The sequence below is a fragment of the Salvelinus sp. IW2-2015 genome, unplaced genomic scaffold, assembly GCF_002910315.2.
Source record: "Salvelinus sp. IW2-2015 unplaced genomic scaffold, ASM291031v2 Un_scaffold3500, whole genome shotgun sequence".
NCBI classification, from domain to species: Eukaryota; Metazoa; Chordata; class Actinopteri; order Salmoniformes; family Salmonidae; genus Salvelinus; species Salvelinus sp. IW2-2015.
In genome coordinates this window covers 40,001-55,721 of record NW_019944780.1, presented here as the reverse complement: position 1 = coordinate 55,721, position 15,721 = coordinate 40,001, and the positions used below count along the sequence as shown (strand labels likewise).

At 45.5% G+C, this 15,721-nt stretch overlaps 1 pseudogene; it reads right to left on the bottom strand.

The window, feature by feature from the left end:
* Nucleotides 1-8: 8 nt before the first annotated feature.
* Nucleotides 9-14,880, bottom strand: LOC112075992 (importin subunit alpha-4-like; annotated as a pseudogene).
* Nucleotides 14,881-15,721: the final 841 nt, after the last annotated feature.

The window sequence follows — 15,721 nt, the reverse complement described above, 5'->3', positions numbered from 1 at the left end:
CCCGCCCACTAGGAGGCGGTGTGGTTCCTGTCCAACATCACAGCAGGCAACCAGCAGCAGGTGCAGGCCGTCATCGACGCTGGCCTGCTGCCGGATACACACACACACAGGAAGCCATTCAGCTGAGAGAAACCCACAGACACGCACACCATGGACCACATGAGTACGACTGAGACCGTTACACAGAGGTATAGATACTGTTGGAAATAAACGACACTGGGGTCCATCCCATTTCAACGCTACAGGACTTAGTTACAGCAAAACGAACATATGCCACCTATAGCATCTAAAAGTGTGCCTGTTACCTTGTTGATCTTCTCCTTGGGGTGTGTGAGCAGGTTGGGGAAGTGCGAGAGGACGTCACAATTGAGCACCACCTGCGTCTGCTCGTCTGTCCCCGTCACAATGTTCCCCACTGCCCTCAGAGCTGCAGTCTACAGGATAAGACATCATAGGTGGTTAATGACGTCACAGGAAGTCACACATTCCGTACAGTAAGTTCCAGGTATATTACCCTTCCTACAAGCCCAACCATRAGAGGGAAAACTGGAAACTGACCTTAGATCAGAGTAGGGGTGACTTCATCCTACCTAGGGCTGTGGCGGTCATGAAATTTTGTCAGTCGGTGATTGTCATTCACACGGTAATTGACCGTTACTTAACATAAACACGTTTAGCATCTCCTGGCTTCCACACAGCCTACAAGTCACTGATGCAGACCTTTGGAACATCTAATAAATCCATGTAATATWGCCCAGCCCACACCTTCACGATAAATACACTATTTATTTTAGACAGCTCTAAAGAAAATGTAGTCTATTTCAGAAGAACAGAATAGCATACTCTGAGTTGTCCTTATGTTAGGTCCTGATCTGGCTGTGGGCTACACTAGTTTAGCAGACTAGATTTACTTAGAATTCCATGGCATTATTTTATAGTATGAAGAACACAATTGAACATAGCTAAATTAAATAAAGGATATTTTCTCCAAACAATTTAAGAAGTTTGCAAATGCGGCTATTCTGTGTTGAGCAGRTAAAAAAAACAGGTACATTTAATGTTTCATTTAGTTATGTATGCAACTTTAGTTGATACACCAACGTTGGGAGATATGTTTTCATTTTTAATACATTCTAAGGCTGCATGATGCGACTAATAATGATTTGAAAAAAGTTGCATGAATGACATGAGCTCTGTTTCTGGTGCAGGCTGCACACCATCAGTCTCTCATTCACAATTTGACAAGCACTTGATAATATTCTCAACAGGCCTCAAATTTCCTAGCGGCATCCCCTTGTGTGGCCTTAATCCCCCCCAAAAAAATCTATGCCTTTTGCCGCCAAAGTGGCCGTTGTGCCCTTGGGCTGAATATAATAATTATAAATCCTTTCTCCTGGCTCCAAAGCACCTCCCCCTCACGTGGTTCTCTCATATTTCAAGTCTTATTAATTAGCCATGCCTGTCACGTGATCAGGTCCTTCTCAGCTAAGCAGAAGGCTACAAGTGAAGACGGACACATCGTGACGCAACTGCGCGCGTCGCTCTTATGTTAGAACTGTCCACATTTAGCCAACTTTTCATCAGCRAACAAGAMGAGTAGGCCTAACGAACAGCAAAAGCACTAGCCTATGTCAATCAACTATCCCCCATAGAACAAAAATGTACCTATTCTGTTGTCAGCTTGTCCTTCTGTGAAATAAATAATTATTCTAAACATACTCTGGGACCGTTGTGGAATGCGATAAAGCCCAAATTAATACAATCACTCGCATAAAAAAAAAACGTTTAAAAGCAATGAGACTGATGCAACAGATCAGAGCATTTAGCTTAAAATGTTGATAAACTATTAGGCCATTTCATCACATAGGTGCAGCAACGCGCACACGGCAGTAGGCTATAAGCATGAATGTTCCAAAATGCAATCAATTAGCAGAAAAACACTTCTCAAAGTGAACGTAAATGTGATTCTGCATGTAATGCTTTAATATTAACAGGTGCATTTCTATGGTGAAAATGTAATTCCTCAAACGTGAAACTCTAGCGCCACCTATGTATGCCAGTTAGGCACTACACCGGTTGTAAAGCGGATTAATGTGCTTCATTTTAAGAAGTTATTTGGCCACTTTAGTTGTGATACAAACCTTAATAAAACATATAGGCCTATGGGATAGTCTACATGAGGRGAATGGAAAAAGTCGGGCAAAAAGAAAGGCATGTGCTGTTTGTCTTACTGCACACGCTGGGCATCATTCACAAGTGATAATACATCACTCACAAATGATAGGCTTCAGAATTTTCTTGATTTAATGCTGTCTCGGGAACAGGTGTAGGGGGGYAAAAATTATGCAATCTATGCACTTGTATAGCGAATGGAGGACGCTTTCCCCGTGGTTTATTTTCATGCCAGCCAAGTAGGCTATACTCCTGTTGTAAAGAGAAGCAATGTGCTTAATATTAGGAAAGTTGAGAAATAAATATAATAGGTCTAGCCAATAGAAAGCTGATGGGAMCCTCCTCTTTTTAATAGAAGCCATCACTCTGTTTTCTCACACAATTGCATAGCCTATTAAAATGTTGCGCAACATGAGCTCTCATGAAGTGTTTGATTAGATTTTCAAATACATTTGCATTGATTTCAGAGTGACTACAGGGACAATAGAGTGCTGAGTACCAGGCAGTTAGCAAGTTTGGTAGGCTACTAATGAACAGCAGCAGCATCAGAGCTTGGAGAAGCCTAGTTACCCTGACTAAATGGTCACGTGGCATTTGACTGCGGACATGACTCATGACCATTGATGTGGCGGTAATACGGTCACCGTAACAGCCCTAATCCTACTTCCAATCAGGGGAAAGGAAGCAGACATACCTGAACTTTGACCTCTTGGTGGCTGAGCAGGGGGACGAGGAAGGGGACGACCCCCGAGTCGATGACCATACTGGATCTGTTGTCGTTCCCCGTCCGTCCTGTGATAGAAAAACATCGGTAAGAACCATGATAGGACGCCGGTAATAAACAATGGACCACACTGTAGGGTGCCACTAGGAATCTGACACAGAGGGCGAGGACAGTGTCGAACCGAGGGAATTTCCATAGGAAATTGGCAAGCAACTAGCTTTGATGTTGTGATAATAGGGGATACTTACATTTAATATCAGTGGGTATATCAATACACAGAGAGCAGGTAGAATCTGGAGAGAGGAGAGAGAGAGTCAGGTCATGAATGAGTGGCGGCGTACATGAAGCGACTCTATTGAGCTGATCAAACACACCCAGGGTGTTTTCTGTATATCAGGCCCAGGCAGACACTGCAGACCTCCAGGACCAGGCTAGAGGATGGTTGGAACAGGGAAGCAGAATCTAGGCGGCAGCACCCAAAGTCCCAGACCACTTTCCCTAATCAAACCCCCCATCGTCTGATTGTCCTCAGAGCCAAACACATGGAACACAGCAGAGCTGTTGGGCAAAGGTTTCAGCTAATATTGACGACACAAACGTCTAGTGTGAAGATCATAATTCAGTCAGATTGGCCTCCCGAGTGCGCGCAGCAGTCTAAAGACATTGCATCGCAGTGCTTGAGCGTCACTACAGAGCCCGGGTTCGATTCCAGGCTTGTGTCACAACCGGCCGTGACCCAGGAGTCCCATAGGGCGGCGCACAATTGGCCCAGTGTTGTCTGGGTTAGGGAGGGTTTGGCCGGGGGGCTTTACTTGGATCATCGCGCTAAAGCAACTCGTGGCGGGCTGGGCGGCTGACTTCGGTCGTCAGTTGGACGGTGTTTCCCAACACATTGGTGCAGCTGGCTTACAGGTTAAGCGGGGTGGTGTTAAGAAGCGTGGTTGCGGGACAATGTTTCGGAGGAGCATCACTCGACGCTTCGCCTCTCCCGAGCCGTTGCAGCGATGAGACAAGATCGTTAATTGGATATTAATGAAATTCAGTCTAGATTGAATGACTGTGCTGGTCTACACATCTCTGTCTGTCTTACTCCTGTACTGTCTCCATGGGGGTGGGGGTCCTTGTTGCGGCAGAGGTTGACGATGACCCAGGTGACGTTGCGGAGGAAGGTGATGGGAGATGAGGGGTTAATGAAGGACAGCAGGGGCTTGACTACGCCAGGGAGATTACGTAATCCCTGCACTCGGTCCATCGCCTGCACGGAAGAAACAGGTGTCATTTGACTGGCATCGGCCAGGTGTGTTGTATGCATGTGTGTGAGCCATCACTCACCGTGATGTTGCCTAGCGCCCACACGGCCTGTTCACATACGTTCTGGTGAGGAGATTGTAGCAGCAGCCGCAAGAGAATAGCGGCGCGGCATCTGGACATGTAGAGAGAAAGGCCAGACCCATATGTTAGACAACGTTGCAGACAACAGAGAGAGACAGAGACATCAGTTAGACAGAGGTAGAGAGAGACATCAGTCAGAGACAGAGAGAGAGACATTAGTTAGACAGAGGTAAGAGTGAGGGTCTGGCAGACAAGAAACAGAGAGATGGGGAAGACCAGTTGAGAGCAAGTGTTTCTATATACCAGGAACCAGATGGATAGATTGGCTTATATAGACCGGTCCATTATGTATGCCTGATGGGCTAGTTTGAAACTGGGCCACAGAAGAAATAGAAAACTACTTACTAGATTTGACACAGCTTGAGTCTGTTGTGACGTCCTGATGCTATGTTGGTCAATGCCCAGGCAGCCTCAAACTGGAGAGAGGGGACTGGGGAAGAGGAGAGAGTAAATGAGTGCTCATATATGACGAGACAAACAGAAGCTGTCCCAGACACAAACACGACATAAGCACACGAATCAAACAGACACATGGCTAATGATCAACAAATCCTTATCAACCTGCATCACCACTAAACCACCCACCCTGTCTATATATATATTAACACTGCTCAAAAAATTAAGGGAACACTTACAACACAATGTAAACTCAAAGTCAATCACACTTCTGTGAAATCAAACTGTCAACTTAGGAAGCAACACTGATTGACAATAAATGTCACATGCTGTTGTGCAATGGAATAGACAACAGGTGGAAATTATAGGCAATTAGCAAGACACCCCCAATAAAGGAGTGGTTCTGCAGGTGTGACCCAGACCAACTTCTCAGTTCCTATGCTTCTGGCTGATGTTTGGTCACTTTTTGAATGCTGGCGGTGCTTTCACTCTAGTGGTAGCATGAGACGGAGTCTACAACCCACACAAGTGCTTCAATGGTAGTGCAGCTATCCAGGATGGCACATCATTGCGAGCTGTGGCAAGAGGTTTGCTGTGTTTGTCAGCGTAGTGTCCAGAGCATGGAGGGCGCTACCAGGAGACAGGCCAGTACATCAGGAGCCGTGGAGGAGGCCGTAGGAGGGCAAAACCCAGCAGCAGGACCGCTACCTCCGCTTTGTGCAAGGAGGAGCAGGAGGAGCACTGCCAGAGCCTGCAAAATGACTCAGCGCAGGCCACAAATTGTGCATGTGGTCCCTCGAAAGAGGTCAGAAACAGACTCCATGAGAGGTGGTATGAGGGCGCGCGACGTCCACAGGTGGGGGTTGTGCTTACACGCCAACACCGTGCAGGACGTTTGGCATTTGCCAGAGAACACCAAGATTGGCAAATTCGCCACTGGCGCCCTGTGCTCTTCACAGAAGAAAGCAGGTTCACACGCACATGTGCGTTTGGCGATGCTCGTCGGAACGCGCCGTGGAAAGGAAAAGAGACGTTCGTCAGATGACCGTCGCCCTTGGCCCGGACCCCCCTTCTGGTCTGCAAGGATCCTCGCACAGCAATGACCGGAGGACTTCTGGCGGTGGGTCAGCTCTGGTGTGGGTTGCAGCATGTTTGTTGGGTGGCGCCAGCACTGGCCATTGTCATGTGCTTCTTGGCCTTACAGAGGTAAGCCTGATGCCTATAGGAATAGATTAAAGCTATACTCGATCCAGAGTGAGGATCCTCAGACCCCTTGTGAGCGCATATGATGGTCGCAGCGGTTGGCCTGGGTTCCTCCTAATGCAAACAATGCTAGACCTCATGTGGCTGGGTGTGATCGCATTCCATGCAAGAGGAAGCCATTGATGCATGACTGGCCTGTACCGTAGCGAGACTGAATCATTGAGCACATCTGGACATGTCTCACTCACTCCGGAGCCAATCGCCACGTTGCACCACAGACTGGTCCCACGAGTTGGCAGATGCTTTAGTCCAGGTTGGAGAAGATCCCTCAGGGACCATCGCACCAAGGGTCATAGGGCATCTGTGGATTGAGTCTACAGGTCATCGTGGTAGCCACACACTACTGAGCCTATTTTTGACTTGTTTTAAGACATTACATCAAGTTGGATCAGCCTGTAGTGGTGGTTTTCCACTTTAATTTTGAGTGTGACTCCAAATTCCAGACCTCCATGGGTTGATAAATTTGATTTCATTGATCCATTTGTGTGATTTTGGGTTGTCAGCAACATTCAACTTAGTAAAGAAAAAAAGTATTTAAAAGAATAATTATTCATTCAGATCTAGGATGTGTTATTTTAGTGTTCCCTTTATTTTTTGGAGCAGTTGGTATATACCAATATGACAGTGGGGAGAACAGTATTGAACCACTCGCGATTTTGCAGGTTGTCCCTACTTACAAAGCATGTAGAGGTCTGTAATTTTTATCATAGGTACACTTCAACTGTGAGAGACGGAATCTAAAACAAAATCCAGAAAATCACATTGTATGATTTTTAGTAATTATTTGCATTTTATTGCATGACATAAGTATTTGATCACCTACCAACCAGTAAGAATTCCGGCTCTCACAGACCTGTTAGTTTTTTCTTTTAAGAGCCCTCCTGTTCTCCACTCATTAACCTGTTATAACTGCACACTATTTGAACTCGTTACCTGTATAAAAGACCACCTGTCCAACACCTCAATCAAACAGACTCCAACCTCTCCACAGATGGCCAAGACCAGAGAAGCTGTGTAAGGACATCAGGGATAAATTGTAGACTCTGCAAAGGCTGGGATGGCTTAAAGGACAATAGGCAAGCGGCTTGGTGAGAGGCAACAACTGGCTCGGCGCAAATTATTAAGAAATGGAAGAAGTTCAAGATGAACGGTCAATCACCTCGGTCTGGGGCTCCATGCAAGATCTCACCTCGTGGGGCACAATGATCATGAGGAAGGTGAGGGATCAGCCCAGAACTACCGACGGCAGGACCTGGTCAATGACCTGAAGGAGCTGGGACCACAGTCTCAAAGAAAACCATTAGTAACACACTACGGCCGTCATGTATTAAAATCCTGCAGCGCACGCAAGGTCCCGCTGCTCAAGCCAGCGCATGTCCAGGCCCGTCTGAAGTTGACCATCTGGATGATCCAGAGGAGGAATGGGAGACGGTCATGTGGTCTGATGAGACAAAATAGAGCTTTTTGGTCTAAACTCCACTCGCGTGTCTTGGAGGAGGAAGAAGGATGAGTACAACCCAAGAACACCATCCCAACCGTGAAGCATGGAGGTGGAAACATCATTCTTTGGGATGCTTTTCTGCAAGGGGACAGGACGACTGCACCGTATGAAAGGAGGATGGATGTGCCATGTATCGCGAGATCTTGGCCAACAACCACTCCTTCCTCAGTAAGAGCGTTGAAGATGGGTCGTGGCTGGGTCTTCCCAGCATGACAACGACCCGAAACCACGAGCCAGGGCACCTAAGGAGTGGCTCCGAAAAGAAGCATCTCAAGGTCCAGGAGTGGCCTAGCCAGTCTCCAGACTTGAACCAATAGAAAAATCTTTGGAGGGAGCTGAAAGTCCGTATTGTCCAGCGACAGCCCGAAACTGAAGGATCTGGATGGAGAGTGGGGCCAAAATCCCTGCTGGCATGTGTGTGCAACCTGGTCAAGATACCAGGAAACGTATGATCTCTGTAATTGCAAACGAAGGTTTCTGTACCAGAATGTTAAGTTCTGCTTTTCTGATGTATCAAATAACTTATGTCATGCAATAAATGCAATCTAATACTCAAAAATCATCAAATGTGATTTTCTGGATTTTTGTTTTAGATTCCGTCTCTCACAGTTGAAGTGTACCTATGATAAAAATTACAGACCTCTACATGCTTTGTAAGTAGGACAACCTGCACAATCGGCAGTGTTTCAAATACTTGTTCTCCCCACTGTATGTATGTTTAACAAGTTTGGGGTCACTTATAAATTCCCTTGTTTTTGAAAGAACAGCAAAAAAAAGTGTGTCCATTAAAATAACATCAAATTGATCTGAAATGCAGTGTAGACATTTTTAATGTTGTAAATGACTATTGTAGCTGGAGAAGGCAGATTTTTTATGGAATATCTACATAGGTGTACAGAGGCCCATTATCAGCAACCATCATTCCTGTGTTCCAATGGCACGTTGTGTTAGCGCAAACTGCCTCTAACCAGAATAGAAAGGAGTGGGAGGCCCCAGTGCACAACTGAGCAAGAGGACAAGTACATTAGTGTCTAGTTTGAGAGTCGCCTTTTCACTGTTGACGTTGAGACTGGTGTTTTGCGGGTACTATTTAATGAAGCTGACAGTTGAGGACCTGTGAGGCGTCTGTTTCTCAAACTAGACACTAACGTACTTGTCCTCTTGCTAAGTTGTGACCCGGGGCCTCCCACTCGTTTCTATTCTGGTTAGAGACCGTTTGCACTGTTCTGTGAATGGAGTAGTACACAGCGTTATACGAGATCTTCAGTTTCTTGGCAATTTCTCACAACAAGAACAGACTGACAAGTTTCAGAAGAAAGTAATTTGTTTCTGGCCATTTTGAGCCTGTAATCAAACCCACCAATGCTGATGCTCCAGATACTCAACTAGTCTAAAGAAGACCAGTTTTATTGCTTCTTTAAATCAGAACAATAGTTTTCAGCTGTGCTAACAATTGCAAAAGGGGTTTCTAATGATCAATTAGACTTTTAAAGTGATAATCTAAGTTTAGCTAACACAACGTGCCACTGGAACACAGGAGTGATGGTTGCTGATAATGGGCCTCTGTAAGCCCATGTAAATATTCCATTAAACATCTGCCATTTCCAGCTACAATAGTCATTTACAACACTAACAATGTCTACACTGTATTTCTGATCAATTTGATGTTATTTTAAGGGACAAAAAATGTGCTCTCTTTCAAAACACAGACATTTCTAAGTGACCCCAAACTTCTGAACGGTAGTGTGTGTGTGTATATATATATATATATCTAACGGGCGTTGCCTCACGCTCCTGCCTCCATCACCCAACCTCCCCTTTCTAGACAACACATAAATCCCCCCGTGTCTCCAGCAGCCCTGCGCCTGTCCAAGCGTGACACCCCACCCTGCACATTAAGCCCCTGACCCCCCGTCTCATCCCACCCCCATCCACCAGTCCCTGTCCAGGGGAGTCCCCCCTAATCGCTCCCCACCCCACCACTGGAGAGACAGAGCTGTCAGCTGTGGGGCAGCACTAGTGCAGCAGAGCGGAACACACACTTTCTCTCCTATCCATCTGTGTGTCTGCAGCCTGCTACAGTGTTCACATCAGCCCAGCCATGCGGAGGAGAGGGAGGGCACACCAGTAGCCCCAGAGCATGTAGAGAGAGAATGGAGAGAGAGCAGTCTGACACATACGGTGCTAGTCTACCCACTCAMTCACGCTCCGGTTTTCAGCCTTCTCTCCTTTCGCACTTCTCCGACTTTTGAATGGGTGCATCACACAGAATTATCACGGGGGCAATTTACCGCCCTCATCTTTTAATTACTCTTCCAGGGCAAAGGTGCCCCATGACCCATACAGTCTCTTCCTCCCCCCATAAAGCAGACTTACTTGTCGTCCCTCTCCAGGCATTTGACCAGGATGGGCAGGATGCCGGACTTAATCAAGTCGTCGATGGGGGGGTTTCTGTCACTGGACAGGAGTTTTCTGGCTGCCTGCACGGCACTGAGCTGGATGAGTCCGTTGTCACTGACAGCATTCTGACAGGAAGGAGAGCGAGAACACGAGGTTAGCTCCAACAGTTCAAGATGTATGTACGGGATGGATCAACAACACTGACAGAATGCAGGCTTACCTGTAAGATGGCTTCCAGTGTTACGTTTTGCTGCAAAACAAAAAGAGTTGTGAGATTTGCTGTAGCTACGCGTTTACATGTTGCAAGGTTTAGAGCTAGGAAACATATTCCTGTCATTCCTGAACTTGAAGTCGTAGTGTGAGAGAGAATGAGGACTGACTCACCCCTTTGAAGTCAGAGTCTATGTCTGAGTCTTCCAGGCTCTCCTCCTGTGGAACGTTCCTCTTCTTCAGAAGGTGCTCATCTCGTTTGTTCTGGGGGAAAATAATATACTATAATATACCATTTTAAGTGTTAATCCTAGAATGAATATAGGAGTGAATGCTATTGGAAACATTCACACACACAGTGAAGGAACAGATTCCCCTGCTTGACTCCTAACAGGCTAAGACTGCTCCCATAACCTCCCAGTGACGTTGTGGGCAGATTGCATTCCTCCCTCGTGCTTCCATCTCTGTGCACAGACGGTCTTTTCTCTGCAGCAGCACATGTGCTATATGAGAGAACTGCTGTGTCACTCATCCTACATTAGTTGTTGCTCTTCTGTAAGGGTAGGAAAAAACGACTTCTCTCAACACTTGTCGTCAAATCACACAGGCCTACTGTATATGTTTCTACAATTCTGGCTGGTGCCAGTCTCAGACTTCCTGAAAACACTTCTGCAAGCCGCATTCAGAGGACACGTTGGGGCCTGTAGTGCAAAAACCAAGTTTGGAACATTGATGTGGCAACAGTTTAAATGATCCTTTAAACTACTAGTATGATGCTATGTACATTTGCTCAATACACCCATTGTAGCAAATGTATTTGACTTTCAAACTTCTCTTTTCTCTAATATATAGGCTTCTTATCGTAAGAAAGATATCAGATAAATGCCTGCAATAAGTGACCGGTATGGTCGTGTCATCATTTCATTGTATCATCTCAGTCTCTAGCTCAGAGTCATATTCCGCAGTGGAATGAAGTCCCCCCCAGATGCTGATCTAAGTTCAGTTTGGCACCATCCCCTCGTAATAGTCATTGGTCACCGCAGAGAAAGCTGCTATAGAGTCATACATCCAGAGGAATGGTCATGGTTCTACCCAGAGAAGCTGCTATACAGTCATACATCCAGAGGAATAGTCATGGTTCTACCCAGAGAAGCTGCTATAGAGTCATACATCCAGAGGAATAGCCATGGTTCTACCCAGAGAAGCTGCTATAGAGTCATACATCCAGAGGAATAGCCATGGTTCTACCCAGAGAAGCTGCTATAGAGTCACACGTCCAAGACAAGCCTGTGTGTCTGATGAACCTACTTAAATGGCCCCTAGCCAGAGCTCTGCGCTTCCACAGGCCAGGAGAGGGAAACACTCCCCAAGGCTGAGGGGTAAGACCAGTCCGGCCCCTCTGACAGGGTGGGAGAGCGAGAGACGGATGACCTAAATACAGCCAAGGCATCCTGACTCTTCAACAACAACCTGAGCATAAGAGGGGGGGGTAGTTTCCTCACACACACACACCTATTTAGAAACAAAATGACTCGGCAGACAGAACAGCCCATAAGGGGCAGGGGGTGGACCAGGCTGCTCTGTCTCGGCCAATTGGATTAACAGAGACTGCAACATTTCCTGTCAAAATAAAGACGAATTAATTCTATAACCCTGCTTCRACCTAACATCCAAGTCCCAGAGAGACTTAACAGGCTGGAAAAAGGGCCTGCATGTATCAATTTCAGTGTGGGGAGGAGCAGAAATAGGCTAATGGGTTAGTCCATTGGATGCGACTGAACTGTAAACAGTCAATTGAGATGCTGAGGCTCACCTTTCTCAGCTCCACTGTCACTTCATTGCGATGTCTTCGCATAGTCTGTAAGAGAGAGAGGAGAACAGTCAGAGAAGAGCCTAACTACTGGACCATTAAAAAGACAGCCCATACACTAAAACAAACCCCATGCAATGTTAGTCAATTGGAACTGGCTCCATTTTGTTTACAGACTGGGCTTTAGATTACAAGTGTACTGCTGCAAGTTGGCAACAGGCGGCAGAGGATCATGTTAACTTGATTGCCAGTCGGGGCATCCTGGTTCATATTACTAACGCTGTGTAACCTCCCTCATGCAAGAAATGATTCTGTTTACGTCCACCAACTCAAAGGTGTGACCCGCTGATGCTGGCAAAACCCTGCCCCTGATCTGACACCCGAACTCAAGGTCGCAGTAAAAACTGATGTGGTTCCGTATGCGTTTCAAACGCTCCATCTATTGAAGACAGAACAATGTTTTGTCAACACTGCCTTTTGTGGGAACTGTGTTTAGGGAGGATAGTGAATCAGCCATGAGAGAACGCCTGAGAGTGGCTCAGCTGGCCAGCTGGGAGGAGGAAGTCAGAGACCTCTGAAACTCAACAACGATCGATCAAATCTTTGGAATTCCAGGCATTTCTCTGGGACACTCATTCCATGCTGGGACAAGAGGGCGACTTCCTGTGAGAGGGAAGAATGCCTCAGCTCCTGGACAACACACCAGAGGTCTTCAACCTTTCTATACATTTGAATACAACATATTATGCATAGCCAATGTTGATTGTGGAGTATCCTGTTATATGTTGGGATTATTATTGTATTGTAACAACGTCATACACGGTAGTCACTGTGGCCCTCTGTGGTGGCATAGGTCAGAACTTGTGAACGGGATACATTTTCTGTAACCTACAGCTTTTAACATTCCTTGAAGTCTAAACACAGCCTAAATCTCACTGAAGATGCTGTGTGTATGTGTGTCCTCTCTGATGCAGTAGAATTCAGGGTGAGTGTGTGTTGCCCTGGCCTGGGGCACTTCTATAGATCTGATAGGTTACTGTGCCTAAAGGATAGGGGCTGTATCTGGACAAGGCCTTTCATTCCTGACAACAAGTGATCCATTTCGTATTCTAGGCTTAGCTGCTGCAAGCTTYTCAGCGGGGCTGGTGGGTCGTCAGACATGTGCAAGTCACACTGGCACTTGGCCCCAAAACAACCATGCCGCACTTCTGTTTCCTCTCCGCTCAATATAGCACATACCAGATGGACAGTAATCCATCATGCCTTCCGTCCGAGATTACTGTGTTTCTAATACATAAGAATATGGGATAGTCAACATGTTATGTAGTCATGTTATGTAGTCCCAAAAGTGGAATATTTATGTTAAGGATGTGTGGTCAATACWGATACAAGGGAAATGGCATGTCCCTTTGAATTAAATGTGTGGCCCTAATCATCGAGTATGAGGTTTTAATTTTACCTTTATTTAAGTAGGCAGTTAAGTCAGTTAATAACAAATTATTATTATTTACAAAGACTGCCTACCCCGGCCAAACCCGGACGACGCTGGACCAATTGTGCCTCCGCCCTATGGGACTCCAAACACGGCAAACACGGCAGTGATACAGCCTGGATTCGAAGCAGGGTATGTCGTGACGCCTCTAGCACTGAGATGCAATGCCTTAGACCGCTGCGCCACTCGGGAGGTGTATTGAATCAGCATGGTGGCAGTAGCATCATTAGCTTTAGTTCCAGATGTGCTATGGTGTTTATGGTGCAACTGCTCTAACTCACTGTTTGTTAAACACCCACCCTGCGGTCACTGGGATATTGAATTGCAAGCTGTTCATTCACGTATGAGTTAGTTAGCTGGGTATATTATTATAAACTGATTAATAACGCCGTATCTCAACTGTTGCAGCCGTGGAAGTTGAGTTGTGCTAGTTGTTTTGTAACAGTTAATGTGCATCATCCGCCCATTTTGACACCTACAACTAGCAATAGTTAGCTGGTAAGCGTATCTAGCTCAGTTAAGTTACAGTGACTGACTTGACAACTCGAAATATGAAATGTCATGCCCATGACCAACATCAAGATAGTTAGTTGTCTGGTGCCTTTTACCAATTAGAACTATTACTTTCATTTAGTTGATGCCAGAATAGTTAATTTCCAAAAATATGTTTCTCACAACCTAGCTAGCTGCTAGCAAGCAGAGTTAGCAACTTTCCTGGCTAGTTAGCAGGCCTTGCGAAAGCCGCGCCCGCTCCGCATGATAAACTTTAGCTYGTTAGTGTATGTGGATGATATATCATAATCGGCGACACATTATAGAAAAAGACAACTTTAACAAGGACGGACAATGAATACTGCAGCAACCAAACCGAATTGAGAGCTAGGTAACCGAGTGTTCGCTAGCACTAGTTGCTAACGGCTAGTTAGCCAGCCAGCTAACGTTAGCCTAGCTAGATTCTCACCTCGACATCGCGCCCCTTGTTTTTGAAGCTCTTAATTCGGTGGTTATCCAAGTCGGCGTTTTCTGCCATGGCTGTCTGTGTTCGGGATGTTTAGCTAGTCCTACACTTGAAGCTCTGGTGGGAAAAGAGAAAACGTACTGCTGTTTTGCCGAGGGTGGCTGGCCAGACGTGATACACCGCGATGGGATAATCTCGTCAAGGAGGAGCCACGGAATCCTGTCAAATTGGGGGAGGAGGACCTATGGCTAGCTAGTGTGTGCATCCCCTGGTGTAACCGACTTCCTTGCAACATTGTTGCGCAATGTAACTAGTTGATACCCTTAAATTGCTGCAATATATCAGTTGTTTTTTAGTCTCCAATGAAGATACTGTACATTATTACCAAACGACTTGCTAATCATCTATGCTATAACTGGCTACTTTACACTGATTGCTTGCTGTTGTTGACAGATAGGTTTGATTTGAGCCCAAAAGGAGGACTTCATTATGAAGAATCACTAAAGATCAATGCTTCACAAATTAAACAAGAAATGAATTGACTTTACTGTTAATCCACACAAATGTAGCTACACTAATATTTGAACAGAAAAACAATCAAATCACTACTACAGTTTGTTGTTTAGCATTGCTTTAATGTATTACCTACAACTAAATAAACATTATCATATTGAATTTGGGGAAACTACAGAAACATATTCTCACATATTACCCATCCTGTTTTTTTCAGATTAGTGCAGATTAAGTGCCACTCACTGTCATTTACTGAAATAAACGGACAGGAGGGTAGTCTGAATAAAAGAGACACAAAGCTAAAACATAAAAAACAATGCAACAAAACAAAAGGATAATGCTAATCTCATGTTGAATGAATGTAGATGTAACTTTAGACCAATGTCTACTGTCAGGAGCCAAACCAACCATCCGGGGGGCCAACCTCACTTAAGGTGCCTCCAATCTCCTGTGTTTTATTACTCGATTTACTCCACTGGGGCTCAATGATCAATCTCAATTTGTGGCTCATATTAGCCCCTAGTGGTAACATTCTGTACTGTCACCAGCCTCTCCAACTGAAGTTATGTGACTGCACTCACCTAGRATGAGATTTGTTTTGTTTACTGTTGGTGTTGCCAGGATATGTTCACTGAATACCACTCCTCTCCTTAGACCCATTCTTGTCTGCAATGATTTAAACTGTCAGTCATCTAAACATGAGTGCCCAGGACTTAATAACATTCAATATTGGAGGTAAAAAATTCACCACTACTCTGTCAACTCTCAGAAGACACCAAGACTCAAGAATAGCTAGGATCCTGGATGGCAAAGACACKGATTTTAAAGTTATCAGTGGACAAGTTTTTGTAGWTAGAGATTGGACTTTCTTTAAATACATCCTGGATTAT